At 39.5% G+C, this 11,530-nt stretch overlaps 1 protein-coding gene across 1 annotated transcript in view; it reads right to left on the reverse strand.

Moving 5' to 3' along the window:
* The window catches only part of LOC106879112 (thyrotropin-releasing hormone receptor), an 86,712-nt gene that overhangs the window by 31,492 nt on the left and 43,690 nt on the right, over positions 1-11,530 (reverse strand). Inside the window, exon 2 of the transcript XR_001410596.2 lies at positions 6,038-6,234. The gene's annotated coding sequence lies outside the window, so the exon portion shown is untranslated. The remainder of the gene's footprint in view (positions 1-6,037; positions 6,235-11,530) is intronic.

Genomic DNA, 11,530 nt, shown 5'->3' on the forward strand with positions numbered 1-11,530 from the left:
GGTCAGGTGGTAGTAGATGACGGAAGCGATGTACGCATCACCATCTCAACCCCACCCTTCAGGGACAGCTTCCTCTCTGCCCATTTCTGGGTAACATTGGCTACTCTGCTCGTCACCTACCCCCAGTTCTTGTCCACCTGGAGGTCCGGACCAAACCAGACCCTGAGCAGTTTAACCGGTACTCCTGCCCAGCGCTCTACAATACTGTCGGTTGGCATGGACCTGCCTCTCCAGGTACCGAGCTGCAGGTCCACCGACTTTTCCTGGTTGATCTTTGCTCCTGTCACCGCTTCGTACTCCGTTAGAGCAGTACCGACTACCTCGATTTCCGAGATGTCCGATACTATTACAGTGACGTCTGCGTAAGCCGACATAAACCTTCTGCATCCTAGATCACGCGAGATGTCCCTCGAAATATTCATTTTCCGCAGCAATGGGTCGAGAGCCAGTACGTGCAGAAGAGGCGACAGTGGGCATCCTTGACGGACCGAACGAGCGATTCTAAACGATTCCGAAAGGCGGCCATTTACTTTGACCACCGAACAGATGCCGCTGTACATTGCAGCGATCCAGACTCTGAAAACGGGACCGAAACTCGCTGCTGCGAGAGAAGTGGTAGACTTTATCAAAAGCTTTCGAGTGATCGAAATTGATCGGCCCCACCCATGCCAGGCTCCTTACCCACTCTCTCTCTATCATGTAGCGCGTGAAGTGGAGGTTGTGGATAGCCCTGTTCTCAGATAGTGCATATCAGCGTGTCACCAACCAACTTATCGACGACAAGCGCCAAACTATTGGCTACCACCTAGGCAAAATCTTATCTGCATTCAACAGAGTCATAAGCCTAAAGTCTTCAATTCTATTCCTTAGTTCGGTTCCATTCTCAACACCACCACCAATCCACGTCTCACAGCACTGGAAATTCTCCCGTTCTGCTGCCAGTTGTGGCAGATGTTTACCAGCAGACCACCAAACAAGTCTGGCATATGAAAATAAAGCTCGAAGGGCAGACCATCCTGCTCCGGACACTTCTTTCTTGTGCAAGCCTTCATAGCTTCCCGTATATCTTTGGCTGTTATCAGAATTTCGCAGAACTCGGCATCCCTGGCTGAGAGGTGTGGCATGCCACTGAGATAGGAGGTGAAATCCACCACCGCGCCCTCATACAGTTCGGCAAAGTACTGCTGAAATTTTGCATTCATCTGCTTGGACTTAGTTATCATGCACCCATCACAGCTCACCAAAAACCGAATTGTTGCTTTGTCTCTACGAAGCGCCTCTGTCACCCGGGCCAATCGAACAGCTTTCGTCCACTCCCGTCTCAATGCACGTGCCTCAGCTCTGACAATGAAACCTTCGTACTTGGCATTGAAGAATTGACCAAAAGCGAATCTCACACTAGCACGTCTTTTCCTAAGCTCAATTTCTAGCTTCCTATCTAGGTCTCCCTCTATCCTAGATTCCTCTAATGCTATTTCCTTACTAAAACCTACCGCCTCTACTCTAATAGTCATTTCAGGGCTATCCAACAATGGCTGTTGACGATCGTGTACGCCAAATCTCGATGGACTAACTTACTAACCTGAAAATTTGGCGCGCCCGGTAGGACGCGTTTAGCTTCCATATCCGGGTCCCTGTCTATAGATCCTATCTATGTCGACCATACAGATCACAAACTTATGGTCCGACTTTGAAACGTGGACAATATATTACTTCTGTCTACAGGCCTACAAAATGGATACAGTCTGAAAGACCCGATGCAGTTCGTCCATGTCCACTCTGGGGCATTCAGGAAGTCCAGTCGGTACCTATCAGTCAACTGAAAGCAGCTGACCAGGTATGTGAGGCTTTTACTTCCCACTCTCTTATCAACTAGCTCTACCCTATCCAGGCGTGCATCCAAGCTGTCGAAACCAGTCACCCACTAACATTAAAAAGCGTGGCGTCACAAGGAAAACCTCCAAACATCTGATTGCCGCGCCCCTGTGGGGGCGTAAACAGTGACTAGTTTAAAGGTACCACCTTCACTATCGTTCACGTCCAGGACCACCAACTTATCTTCCAGGTCCAGGAAGATCGTCCGAACTTCGAGATCCAGGCCTTATTTAAACAGCACTGCCACCCCACCTCTCCCGCCGGACCCACTAAGAGATGTGTAGATCTCATAATCATAGAAATTGGGTGCAAGATCACGTGTGTCGGAAATGGTCTTACTGGCTGCTATCACATCCAAACCTAGCGACCTGAGGTCATTGAGCAAGCGACCTTGTTTACAGAGTGACCTCAGGCCGCGAACATTTATGCATCCCACTCTGACAATCACTACGATGGCTCAAAAGTCTCGAGGAAAAGAAAGAAAGAGCGAACTTCGGATCTAGTTCCTCTGGGAAACCAGCTAAAAGCCTTTTCGTGACGAGGACGTTTGGCCTTCCCATGTCATGCGGGAAATCCCTTTTAATTTCTTTGTATGTTTTTAGGGGTAGCCGAAAGAGTATTAAGCGATCCGGAACCCTAAGGGTGCTGGTGTCGTAAATTGCACCCTCTCTCTCAATCTCCTTGTTTTTGACTATGAGAGCCAACAAATTTTGTTGGTTCTCCTCACGAGCAGAATTCGGTGTTTCTGTATTGGTGACTGTGAGCCTTCTTTTTAGGGCTACATGTGGTTGTGAGTGCATTGGTGGATTTGGTTAAGGTGGTGGTAGTAGTGGAGATGGTGGTACTGGTGTTGGTTGTGCTGTGTCCATGTTCGATGCACTGGGGGTTTCTGTGTTTTCAGGTGTTGATGTAGTTTCGTCTGTCTTCTTTTTCCTTTGTCTTTTACGATTTTTTGCTCATATTCACTACGGGACGAGGAAGGACTAGTGTTTGTAGAATCTCTCTCGGGGAGTGTGAGTGTGTTTGTGGTAGTGTGAGCATGTTGATGTGAGTGTATGCTAGGGAGAGAGGGTGAAGGGGCTGGTTTGACAGATACTCTGGGTGGTTTTACCCATTCTATGGGTTCACTATCCTCTGATGTTGTTGTTGGAGATGTGGCTACCGTTTTATTAAAAGGTCTCTGTTGTTGCTGTTGCTGTTGTTCGGGGTGCGATGTAGGCTGCAAGTGTGGCCGCATACCTCCCAACATTTTTGGACAGAAAGCTCTCAGATGGCTTGTGGCCCTACAGATGTCACATCTAGGCTCCCTGCCTTCCGCAACGACACGCAGTTTCACTCCATTCGGCAACTGGCTCAAGTCCAGGAACTTCTCGATGTTTTCTGGTTTCACATGGATTAATATTTCCAAGTTGATCCCATACCAGAAGACCTCAATACTGGCAAACTGCCTCCCTCCCTGTATATGGGCCACATCTATTAAAATTTCTCTGAGGACCTTCTCAATATGACTGGTGGAGGCTATTTCAGCTCTTCAACAGTTTTGCTTCTATTTTTTCGGGAGGCACGAGCACTGTAGCCTTACCCCACTCCAATTCAATGATATCTTTCGCTTTCAAGAGTTCACGAGTTTTGTCATCGAGTGGGATGGGAAACATTTCTCCCTTTGTGTTCGTTACCTCAGCAAACCTGTTATTATTTTTGTTGTCGTCGACGTTGCTGTTGTTGTGGTTGTTGCTGTTATAGCTGATGTTGGTGTTGCTGTTGGTAGTGATAGTGGAGTTGTAGCCATTTCCACTGTTGCCACTCTCACCACCACTGTCATTCCTATTTTCCACTTCTCTGCCTTCAATGTTAACATTTTTTTCTCTGCTAAAATCCGTTGCGTTATTAACAAAAACGCTATCTCTGCTACCACTGTCTCTGCGGTCGCTGCTGCTGCTGTTGCTGTTGCTGTTTTTCGTTGTTACCACTACTACTACTGTTTCCTGCTGTCACCTCCGCCGCCGCTGCTGTCACTACTGCTGCCGCCGCTGTTACTGCTACCGCTGCTGCTGTCGATTTTGACACTGATGTTACTACGGAGTACTTTTACATCCTCACTTTTCCTCTCCAGCATTGTTGCCAGTAACGGAAGGAAGGGGAGGGAAATCATCAGCAGTCACTAGCACTGCGGGAGGAGAAGATTTTTTCCTTAACTCTTTCAAGATGCGTTCCGCCGTCTTGTTGAATTGTATGTGATTAAACCCACCGAACTTATTTAGAGGGCCGAATATGACCTCACGAGGGTCCAAACAAACTCGGAAAAACTAGTGACAGATTTCTGGTGTTTCTATTGACAACTTGGAATAAAATGGAAAACAAAACAGCAGCACCAAAATGGTGTAAACAAATGTTTTGAACTGAACTTACTTGGAGCGTTTGAAAACACATCCCATGTACTCTGCAGCAAATATAATAATAATAATAATAATAATTAGTAATAATAATAATAATAATAATAATAATCATAATAATAATGATAATGGTTTCAAATTTTTCCACAAGGGCCGTAATTTTGGGGGAGGGGTATAGTCGATTACATCGACCCCAGTGTTTCACTGATACTTATTTTAAAGGATTAAAGGGAAAGTCGACTCCGGCGGAATTTGAACTTAGAACGAAGAAGCAGACGAAATACCGCTAACGATTCTGCCAGATCACCGTCTTAATAATAATAATGAATTAACAATGAAGATTGCTACAATTGGCCTAAATACCTACCTGTAAAACTCTGATGGCAGGATGTTAAAACTTGTCTCAAAACATGAAAATAATAATGCATCATACTCAATAACAAAACAGGCAAAAGAATATCTAAGTAAATTCCAAATACAATAAATCTCAGAATTAGACGTTGTGGAAACAAGCACAAAAATGCTAAGTGTATATAAACTGCTGCCTTTGATATTCTTACTGATAACTGGCAAGAAAAACTACTCAATGGCAAATACCCAAAGAGAGCTAATAATGCCGATGTTGACAAAGCCCTTACTCATCAATGGTTAGCATCTTCTGGCTTAAAATTAGAAACAGAAGTATTTATCATAGCAACCCAAGACCAATGCCTACCTACAAGGAGCTACCAAGCCAACGTATTGAAGAACGGCAATAGCCCAACATGTCGTTATACTAACAACAAAATGAAACCGTTGATCCTGTTGTCTCCATGTGCAGCCTTCTTGCACCTACAGAGTATCTCAACAGGCATGATAGAGCAGCACAGCATATTCACTGGGTAGTTTGTAAACACCTGGACCTGCCCCATGATAAAAACTGGTGGGAACTCAAACCACTTCCAGTGCTTGAAAATGATCACATCTCACTCCTCTGGAACTTCACCGCTCAAACTGACAGAAAGATAGATGCGAATAGGGAAATCAGAATAGGGGAATCATGGGGAATCAGACATAAACAACGTAATTTATCTGTAGAAATTTTAAGATTTTTACTACTTTTCAGTAGAATTTTAAGAAAACATTCTGATTTTGAAGAAAAACCAATTTCTTTGTACGTTTGTAAATTATGCCTTGCAGCTGAAGGCAATTAAATTCTATGGATCCAGTACCATAAAATCTTGACTTGATGGTAATAATTGGATGTCATTTTGGAATTCTATTTGTCAAAAAGATCTCAAGTTCAGGTCCAAATTTTTGACAACAGAAAAAATTGTTAGCTTGTGTTATGTCTTTGATTTGGTTCCGTAGTTAAGGTTGTTTAAAGTGTGAAACTCAAATATGTTTCATCTTCTTAAAAAGTTTCGATGGTGTCTTAGAATCCCTTCCATTGTTTTAAGCGTAACGCTGAAACAGGAGGATGCAACAAGCAAAATAACAAAGGCAACAATGGTTTCTAACATAAGCACACAATCGTATATATTTGGGGCAGGATATAATCGATTATATCGATACCAGTAACTGTTGGTACTTTGTTATATATTTTTTGTAAGTATGAAAAGCAAAATCATCCTCGGTGGGATTTGAACACAGGATGTAATTCAATATGTGAAGAAAAAGTATCTGAAGAAGAAACTGAAATAATGATGGAAAATAAGGAAAACATGACGATGATGATGATGATAATAATAATGATTATGGTAAGAAGAAATAAAACAATATATGCATACTATGAGGAGAGATCCGTTAGGGAGGGTGAAATATCTTTCTTAAGGACAAAGTGTAGCGACGACGGTGATGGACTAACAGAAGGCCAGAACTCTGAAGGCTTGGACAGTGACGACACTTAGTAAGGACTCATCGGGCAACCTCATGGTCTGTTCCAGAACAGTGATCGAGAGTAGTCAACAGCATTGAACCCCATGATCTGCAATAAATATTAGAGAGCTTAATGAGATCCATCCATCCACCCATTCTTGTGCGCGCGCGTATGTATGTATATGTGAATGTGTGTATATGTGAATGTGTGTGTGTGTGTGTGTGTGTGTGTGTATGGTATATGTGTATATGTATGTCTTCCTGTCATAAAAATGCGATTAATAACAATGATATTAATAATACTAAATGGAATAAATTTAAAGATAAGTAGAAAGTAAATACAAATACAAGTTGAAAAAATGTAACTAAACAAAATACTGCAAAACACTGTACCAAAAGATAAGCAAACAAAAGAAAATCAGAACTCCATGACCCCTATAATAGGCAAAAAAAAAAAAAAGAACAAAACCGAGACGATACCTAATTTTATCTGACTTTTATCGATTGCGGAAGCAATTTGGTAGGGAGGGGATCTAGTCGATTAGGTCTGTCTTAGTACTTGATTGATTCTAACTTTATCGACTCCCATACGAATTAAAGGTAAAGTTGACCTGTTTGGGACTAGAACTCAGAACGAAAATAATGTAAGGAATTATTTTTCCTCAGTCTAATAACTACGCCAATCTGATGGCCTTAGAGGGAAACTGATAACAATTGTTTCTAATTTATACACAAAGCCAGCAATTTTGAGTGGGAGAGGATTAAAGGCAACGTTAACTTTAGCGGGATTTGAACTCAGAACATAAGAGCCAGAACGAATACGACAAATCAATTTTCCAACGCTCTGATGATTCTACCAAATGACATTAACAGGTGCATGTCAACAAGAGACACACTACGTTGTTACTTGTAAACTCTACTATGTTAGGAATAGCAACTAAATCGTTCCCTTCCATATGAAAGACTCACTGGTAATATAATCTTAGATACACTATATCTGAAAACATGATAAAGACAGGATGGTCTCAGAATGCATTTGATGAAGGTCAGCCAAGTCATTGCTAGATAACAAAAACAAGAACAAGAACGACACCAAAATTACATTACATAGCCATAAGTTGAGTTCTTACTTCATCTAGAATACATACTACATATCTAAAATGATATCCACCAGGTGATATATAAATGTTAAAATATACATGTTAAGATAGTAACAAAAGAAAAAAAAATGAAATCAACATATACAGAGGTAAATATTTTCTTCAAACAAATTCAAATCGCATACAAAAGAAAGTAACAACAATAACAACATATAGATAAACAAAATAATTACAACAATTGAAAGTGAAAAAGAAAAAAGAACCCAAGCTAATGATGAAGAAAACGACGATATTTCGTAATGGAGGTTGCTACTTCGTTTGTCGTTTGTATTATGTTCTATACTTTGGATTTCGCTGCTGCGTAACCGGGCGGTTCAACAGACGATGAGGCCAACGGCAGCATAACAACAATAGTAGCAACAGTGTCATGGGGACAACAAGGATAAAACAAAGCAACAAGAATAACCGCAGCAGCAATACCAGCAGCAACAACAGTAGTAGTTGTAGCAGCAGAAGCAGTAGCAACAGCAGAAGCAACCCTAGCAACCCTAGCAATAACAGCAATATTGTTTTCTTTATTAACAACTAAGAGTAGTAGTCAAAGTGATAAGAGAATAGCAACAGCAGTGATAGCAACAGAAATATCAAAACGAAATATAATAATATTGAAAAAGAAGAACAACAGCGAAATAATAAAATTATCAACGTCAGCAAAAGGACTGACTGCATCATATACAGCTAAGGGTAATAAAAGTTAGTATGAGAAAATAGCGACTTCGAATAGTACTTGTTGATCTAAGGTTGCAATGAGTAGATATAAGGTTGCAACGAGTAAGGCTCTTCTCCAGCACTGAGAGAGTATTTACACATAGACACCAAAGTGGTTAAAAACTAACAACACAAACGCGTAGGTAATATGGAGCCGAATATTTACAGTTCAAAATTACTAGAAGATGGTTAGAGTTAGTCTACGTGACCAGAAATGACTCTTTAGTCCAGCAATTTTTTCCAAACACACACACACATACACACAAACATAATGTTTGTTTTTATGTATTTCTTTATAGAAAATATGATGGCGGATGTGCCTACGAAGTATGTGTGATATAAAATTGATTTGCCGTTCAATGTATTCTATGTTGCCCTGATTAACGTTACTTTGACTGTGCTTGAATAAATTACCAATACCAACATCTAGCGACAGTTGCCAGTGACTAGACGTATTAATTATTATTACATTTTGTGGGTAGTGTTGTTATTTAGTCCGTGTAATTTAGATTATTAATATATTTTTGTTAATAATAGACGATAGGGCATTAGCGAAGTTCATCAGTGTAGCCCAGCCAACTTTTAGTAAAGTTGTATAGAAAAGTATAATAGATTATTTGTACTAACATTGTAACATTAAAACTGCTAAATGCTGCTGAATTATTTTACAAATTTGGTACTCTGTGAATGAGGCTTTATCATTTAGTAAAGTGATGGTGAAAGCTCTAAGAACGCATGATGGGTTGTTACGATTGAGTTTTATACATAATATTAACTTGATAGGTTGGAATTTGTCAGTAAGTTTACATGTTAGGCAAAGTTAATTACTGGACAGGTTTTAAAGGAAAAACCAGCCGGCTGGAGTTTCAGGGATAGAGCACAAGCAAGACGGTTGGATAACACTCATTAGTTCGGTTGGTCTCCCTTCAGAAGACCAAATCAATTGGAAATGGTAACTTCTGGCAGGATCCGATGGAAGAAGTGCTTGAAGACTCTCCTCCTACGACCCTCTCTAGAATGAGTGGGCGAAGAAGATGAGATAATATGACGTTACATGTTACTCTAAATAATCATCTATTTTAGAATTGCTACATACTCTAATTTCTGGGTTCAATTTCCTGAATAGCTTGCTTACATTCTTTTTGTTTGTTGTTACGTATGGGGATTGATATGGCGTCATCTCTATAAATCCCGCCGTTAATAGACGGATTTATTTTGAATTACATTTAGTATATATAAGCCTACTGCATTTGCAATTTCTAGCTTCCACAAAATGTTTTTTTTCTCAATATGCTATTATTGAAGACAGAAATAATGTTTCTTTACGCACATTCTTATTTGTATAATATTATATTGGCATTTCACCAAGCGGAATCCTGAAATGACAAGACGTATTCTTTAAATAACATAATAGCATTAGAATGGCTTACCCTTTAAATATTATTCTGTTAGGTTAATTTGACTAAATACATAGAGAGATATATACACAAAATGAACTTTTCCCGGAGATTCTTCCCCCATAAAACCACATCATCATATCTAATAAATTTATATATTAACCACCATAAAACCATTTAAGCAAATGCCTTCCAACATATCAAATAATAATAATCAGCGTTTATAGTTACTGAATTTCTAAAGGGTCATTTTAATTACAATTTATACCACTCACTCATCACTCGCTCACTCACTCACTCACTCACTCACTTTATCTGTTTGTCTGTTTGTCTGTGTGTCTGTGTGTGTGTGTATCTATCTATCTATCTATCTATCTATCTATCTATCTATCTATCTATCTATCTATCTATCTATCTGTCTGTCTGTCTGTCTGTCTGTCTGTCTAATATGTATGAATACAAATATTCTATAATTATAAACTTAATTATAATTAGGAGTCAGCTAATTGCTTCACCACATACCAAATTTAGAAATAGGAGTTAAAAATTCCTTTTCTACTACCGTAAGAATCTCCCAGACAGTAACACACTTTTTACGTAGGTAAAAAGAAAAATAATGAATCCACACGACTCCGATTAGCCACATACGCGTTTCGAGATTAAAGTAAATTTACTTACTTATTTCTCATCATCAGCGTAGCATTTCAAATATAAAATTTGAAAGTGCTAGGGTTAAATATGCACACGATCAAGCGTCATCGCGCAACAGATATCCAACCAACACTTCCAAAATTTACACAGCCTAATGGGAATACATATTTATCCCTTGTACCCACGCGTATGTTACGAGCAATCCCGCAGAAATTGCAGTTTTCGATCAGGGAGTAAGTTATAATTTCAATATTAATGATTAAAGGGTAAAATTAATTAATTAATTAATTAAATAACCTTTTTAGGTAAAATTATACAAATATATATGTATACATACGTATGTATATACTCTCGATACAAGGGCAAACAATTCACGAGAAAAAACAATTCTCGAAAAATTAATTTGCTAAGATTTTGTTATTATCTGGAACGACTATTTAAAAAAATGATAATAACAGAATCAATAATACAGGCGATTGCAGGCCCAAGAAAAGCATTAAATCGCCGAAGGATTAAAATTAAAATTAATCAAAGGGCATACTAAGTTTGTCTAACAGCTGGAAATAACAGTCAAAACTCTTATTTAAATTGCCAAAAATACACTGATGATAACTACAGAAATCAACCGAAAGCAGATCAGGTTAATAAAATCTCTTAACGTACATTTAAGTATATGGACTCACGTGGTGGCTGTAGTTGATTTCAGCGCAAAATGAATCAGTTGCAGCGCAGACTTCAATACGATAGGTTGGGTCTCTATCATGGTAATGCGTGCTGAAGAAGTTAAGGCAATTTTTTGCCAGTGCAGAAACCGGTTCACGTGAGTCCATATACTTAAATGTACGTTAGGAGATTTTATTAACCTGATTTGCTTTCGGTTGATTTCTGTAGTTATTATCAGTGCATTTTAGAGATTTAAATAAGAGTTTCGACTGTTATTTCCAGCGGGTTGACATACTAAGTATGCCCTTTGATTAATTTAAATTTTAATCCTTCAGCACACACACACACAATCGAAAGAGGAACTAAAGCTAAGAGTAGAACTAAGAAAGACAAATGGTTCACTGCCGCTATCGCTTTCCCCTTGAATATCTGAACTGATGTAGGTCAAAAAATCCTAGCTCTGATAAATAAATTTCTCTGATACCCATTGTCATAATAAAATCTTCATTAGATGTTCTGTAATAACGACCTACAGCTGCGCCCCTAATATGAAAAACATCATTTCACATAAAACGATCAAGATCCTACTCAAGACAGTAACCACAGAAACCAAAATACTTGTCCACTAAACCCAGGCATGCAGGATTAGTTCAGTCATCTATGAAGCCGTCTCCATTCCGCCACCTCTAGTCGAACAAATCGATCCCAGGACCTATTCTTTGTAAGCCTAATACTTATTCTATTGGTCTCTTTTGCCGAACCGCTAAGTTACGGGGACGTAAACACACCAGCATCGGTTGTCAAGTGACGTTGGGGGGGGGATAAA

This window comes from Octopus bimaculoides, chromosome 20 (assembly GCF_001194135.2).
Source record: "Octopus bimaculoides isolate UCB-OBI-ISO-001 chromosome 20, ASM119413v2, whole genome shotgun sequence".
In the NCBI taxonomy this organism is placed as follows: Eukaryota; Metazoa; Mollusca; class Cephalopoda; order Octopoda; family Octopodidae; genus Octopus; species Octopus bimaculoides.